We start from the raw sequence: 5,653 nt of genomic DNA on the forward strand, positions 1-5,653 counted from the left end.
TTGAAGGATAGTATTATAGTTTAAGTTTCTGCTTCATGTTGTCTCCCTTACAGGCTTGTACCAGTGCTAGATGGCGTTTTAGGAAAATATTAGCCTCTCGCTTTAGGTTCTTGGAGTATATATGAATTGGGGTCTTGATGCTGAATCCTAGCAGGGAGTCTAGGGGACAACCCCAAGTGAAGAAATAGGAATGATGACCTCTGCAGTGGAGTGCAGAAGACTTCTGTCTCTAAGGAGATTTGCCGAGTTAGAACTCTCATGGCCACCATCTACTAACCAGGTGTCCATGGTCTGAGTGTCAGCACAGAATTAGAATTGGGGCTTGAGTTCCTAATTCTTGTGCACCAACTCCTTCCCCTGTTTGAACTACTGCTCAGGTTGATTCCCTCACTCAGGACTGTTTCACAATTAGGAACATCTCTGAGGTTATCATTTTTTATCTCGGTGGAGTAAAGTCCTCCTCTTGGGAATCCCTTTAAAGAACCAAATCCAGATCATAGACTGCTGGGTTCAGAGGGAGGACCTGATTCTGTGAATAGCTTTGGCCATTCAGCTTCCAAGTGCCAACTGGTGGGTTTGGCTCTCCCGCTGAAGGGAGTTTCCTGTCACCTGGGGAATTCTCTCCACACTCTTGGAACAGTATTGTCAACAGTAAGGAGACAGAGAGAAACGGGGAGAGTCAAGGGTACAAATAGAAGTTCATAAAGCTTAGAGGTAGGACAATGGGGAGTAAAGTTGGCTATTGCAAGCGGTCTTTGTGGGGGCTGCAATTGGAGCCAGCCGAGTGGCCCCAAGTCTGTAACCTGAGTGGGGGAGTGTGGATGAGGGAAAGGCTAGCTATAGACGATAAAGACAGAGAGAGAATAAAGGTCAGGAGGGCAGGTCAGTCAATACTGAAATGACACGAGTTTACTTTTCACCAATCTTATATACCTTAACCAAAAAGGGAACACAGTATCATGTACACAGAACAAACAGACTTTTCTTCCTCACTTATTCTAAGGGTTCGGTAACCCTACCTTAACTCCAACTTCTTGTTCCCTAGCCTTGAGGTCAGGAGTAGCCGCACCTTTGACCTTTAGGTCTTGTGACTTGATGACAGCTTTGAACTCTCTGTCCTTGTGCCAAGATGGGGTGCAGCCATCTTTATGGGCACCCACACTTGGCTATCTGTTCTGAGAGGGCAAATAATCCATTGCTCCTGCTTGAATAGCATCCTTGTGTCTCAAACACAGGCTTAGGCGCTGAGCTTCTGGACAGCGTTTGTTTGTTTGTTTGTTTGTTTCCCATCATGCCTCACTGTGCAGCTGTTTTCATCTAACGCTTTAACCTCTGGGCTCATTGAGATTAGGGTCCAGACTTCAGGTTTCTGTCTCCACCAGGAGTTTGTTTTACAGAACAAACATAAGATAGTAGATGTCTGGTGGGACCAGCACTTGACACCAATGGGTGTTAAGATGCTAGGGGTGGCAAGTTTGGCAACTACAGGGAAGAGTGAATTCCCGGGAAGTGTCTCTGGTGGAAGGGATGGGCAACGGCTGCCACCGCGCCTGTGCCAGAGCCCCGTCCACATCTGTCTGCATCCTTGCAGGCCCTTGGGAAGGTCAAAGGACAAAGGAAGGAGAAGAGTGGGCCATGGGAAGGGTTGCTAGTGGCTTTGGGAAGACTCACACTGCAGTGACATTCACAGGACTCAGTGGCAGTTGGGACCCTGCTTTTGTTAGCACCATCATGCTCACCCTTAATTGAGCCCATCTTGGCTATCTACATGACAGGCCAAGGGCATTAGTCCATTTACCCTTAAAGCAGGAGTCCCTGGAGGACCCTGGTTTTGTGCCTCTCAGGTGCTATTGGAGGAACTGAGGGTCTGCAGTCCTCCCAGTTTAAGGCGTGGTCCAGACAGCTACTGATCAATGTGCATGCTTGTTTGCCTCTGCACTAGATCAACTCACATCCTGTCATCTGGGCGGGGGAGGCAGCGTAAGCACACCCTTGCCCACAATCCACTGAAGGGAAGAGAGGAAGGACACACGGGTTTATTGTGGCTCCCCCAGGCTGTGGTCAGGCCTCCCTTGGAAGTTTGCCTTATAAAAACGTCCGAGTGCTCTGGGGAAAAGGTAAAAGGAAGTATAGAGAAGGAAGGGAGGAAGGGATAAGAAGTAGCTAAGATCGTATCTCCTCTGGCTGCACTAACTTTAATAGGTGTGGGTTGGACTCGGGAGTGTGCCTGCTGGGATTTCCAGATTTTTGTGTCCTGGAACAGTGACCCTGGACCAGGGACACATGGGTAGTGATAAATATAAGCGGTGTACTAACAAAGAAAGAAGGAGGATGTGGGCAGGTGAACTGAGGAGACAGTTGCTCCAAAGCCTTGTACCACGTGAGTTCTGTTCCTTCATAGCTGTTTTATACAGCACTCGTCCTAGTGGGAGAGCTGGCTGTGTCTCTCACGCATGCTGTTTTGTTACATGTAGCCCTGGTGAGGAGGAGAGCCCAGTCTTTCTGCCGATTGCCTCTGAGCTTCTTTTATCTGTGAATCTGATTCTTCTTGGCCCATGGCTCTACTCTCCCGTCACACATCCTCAGACAACATGCTCAATGGACAGATGAAATAAGGTGGCGGGCAGATGACCGATGATGGAGTTGTTAGGAGGGACACACGATGCACAGGCATGGAAGGGCCCCACAGAGATGGTGAGAATGACCTGAGTAAAGATGCACAGCTGTGAGGGCCATCATGGTATCACGGAGCCAGTATTGTGGGCAGAAGGAGCAACTCGAGGGTTTGGGGTGTGGGTGGCTAGAATAGGGTGCCGGAATTTCAGACTTCACAGGGAAGTGGTGAAGCATGGTGAAGTTCAAACGGCGTTGTCTAAGGTATTTGTCAAACCATGGCATACCTTCTCTATCACCCAGAGCAATTGCCGGAGGGCTGGGAAGACAGTGCTGTCACTCAATGTCTGTCTCAGGTAAGGTTGACAGGGAAAGGAAGGGGTGGGTCAGCTCATGTCAAAGGCGTAGAGCAGAAGCACTGAAGAAAGGTCAGAGCTTCATGCCGGAGCTGTGGATGCCCTGTGCATCCTTCCCTGACATGTGGTGCTGTCATCCAGGCCCACCTGTCCCTGTCCCTGTCCCTGCAGGACCCTGCAGAGTGCCTGTCTGGTGAGCAGTACCCTGGCTCTGTACATAGGTGCAAAGATCCCTTTTAGAGACAAGCTCTGCCCACTCCTGAGCTCTTTCTCCCTATTCCTCTGAAGAGGCAGGCTTGTCTTTTTGCCTCCCCCTCCCTCCCCCCTCTCCCTCCCCCCTCTCCCTCCCTCCCTCCCTCCCTCCCTCCCTCTCCTTCTCCTTCCCATTCCCTCCACAAAACTTCCCACATAAGCTCTGTCCCCATGGCTTGGTTGGAGCCTCACCCACCGTGGGGCTTTCCACCTCTCACACCCTATTACAACATCGGCAGGCTCTCCTGGAAGTTCCTTCTGCCTAGTGGCAGTCTGAGGTGCTCCAGGACCCTGAAACCTTCAACCCAGTTACTTTTCCAATGGAAGGATTGATGGGTAATGTTAAGCCTCCACCTCTAATCACTCTTCTATGAGGTGGGCTCATCCTGCCACCATGATTTCTCACTTTTTGACCCCAGCCAAAAGCCCCAGTACTGGCAACCATGCATCTTTCAGGCTCAGAGCCCTCAGGGCCCCTGTTCCAATATGATGACAAAGAACAGCTCATGCCCACTGAATCACCCCGGCCCCTGGACCTTGCAGGTGGTGACCCAAGGCCAGCCTGTGCTGCATCCAAGCTGAATTTCAGCCTCGGGACCTTATTTCTAACTCACTCAGGGAAAATGTGCCTACCCTAATACTCCCTCTCCTCCATATCAATCCACACGGCTGCATATCACATTCCTGTGTTTTATGGGACATTTGCAACATTCGGCCAGTGATCCAATGGCTGGAAATGTGCTCCCTATAGCCCTAAGTTGTCTGGTTCTCTCTTGTCTGTCTCTGCTTGCCTCTTGTTCCCGGTAAGTGATCCAGCCCCTCTGAGACTCTCCCCAGCCTGCCTCAGCAGCTTCCTGCTGCAGCCCATGGAGGGGGCCTGTTCCCCACCCAGAAGTGCTCGCCTGAAGCAGGCTGGCTGAGGTGAGCAGCGGGCTTCAGACGCTCAGGAAGAGATTTTGTTTCCTGTCTGTTTCATATCTATGAAAAAAAAATGTATGTGAAAAGTCTGGCCCCTGAGTGTGATTCCGAATGCCTGTGTCCTGTATGCGTGTCTCGTTAACTGGATATGGATTGTGGGTGAGTGCCATCTAGGCTAAGGGCAAAGACAGGTCAGATGACCTAACTGTCATCTTTACTAAGGGTGACTATGTGGACCAGAAGCCATCTTTACTAAGGTTAGACTACAATTCTTAATCCTAACGCTCCATCTCTGTTCTTTCTCTCTATTCCTCTCTCGGGAAGGTGGTGAGTCTGGAGCAGGCATGAAGCCCAGGGTGCTGCACAGCCCCTCACTCCACTGCAGGCAGTTGTGTGGCCCGAGATCCCAGGGCGTGGTTCCACAGCCTGGAGCCCACAGCCTAGCCCAGCCTCTGCCTTTGAAAGTGCGTGCTTGACAGAGTTCATTCACTCTTTGCCTTTCACTTATTTCGTTTTACCTTTTATTTACTTGTTTGATTCTCATTTCCTCTTACACCGACCCTACTGCATGTGTCATGCTTGTGTAGCGGGAGTTCCCAGACTTCATGGGAAGTAAGAGGAAGGTCTTATCTCCTGGAACCCAGTTCGGGCAAGTTCCAGAACACTTTGAATGAGTTCCTGGTTCACTGATGGAAAGAGCCACACCTTGACCCAGATTTCTTAATTATTCATCCTCTCACCTTCTACTTAAACTAAACCCCATGTTAGTACTTTGAATATGGAAAGGCCAGGCGGGGGGGGGGGGTCGGGGAGGGAGGGTGCTAGACACTTTTGCATATCGATATGACCACACTGAATAAATCTTCCTCTGTTTTTCATGATTACTCATATATTTAATTATCGTAACTTGTTCTTAAACTCTAGTTGTAGTAAGGAAGGCCTGAAAGTAAAGAAATACGTGTTGGATGTATGCAGGAGGAGTGGCCTGCTTTATTAGCTGTGGAAAACATCCATGGATGTAACTGAGTACTGCTGAGTAAGCTCACGTTGGCAAGCTGGTGCCTTCCTTTGAGTAAGAGTGGCCCCGTAGGCTCACGTATTTGAATGCTTGGTCCCGTGTTTGGGAAGGGTTAGGTGAAGCCTTATTGGAAGATGTGTTTCACTGGGGGGGGGTGGGATTTGAAGTTTCAAGATACCTACCAGGCCCAGTCCCTCTACCCCACCTTTGCTACCAACCTGAGGATAAGATGTAACCCCTAAACCACTACTCCAGTGCCATGCCGGCTGCCCTGTGGCCACACTCCACATCACGTTTAGACATTTCTGATATTTTAGCAGTCAGTAGATCAACTAACTGCGATTGCATGCTATTTTTACCTGGTAAAGTTCCTTAGGACAAATTAAAATCTATTGGTACGAGCAACGTTTGGTTCTTCCAAGGATTCAAAATTACCACCAAAGATGGAGCAACGACTAAACCTTAGAATTTTGGCAGATAATTTTTAATACACAGG

This window comes from Phodopus roborovskii, unplaced genomic scaffold, assembly GCF_943737965.1.
Source record: "Phodopus roborovskii unplaced genomic scaffold, PHOROB, whole genome shotgun sequence".
NCBI classification, from domain to species: domain Eukaryota; kingdom Metazoa; phylum Chordata; class Mammalia; order Rodentia; family Cricetidae; genus Phodopus; species Phodopus roborovskii.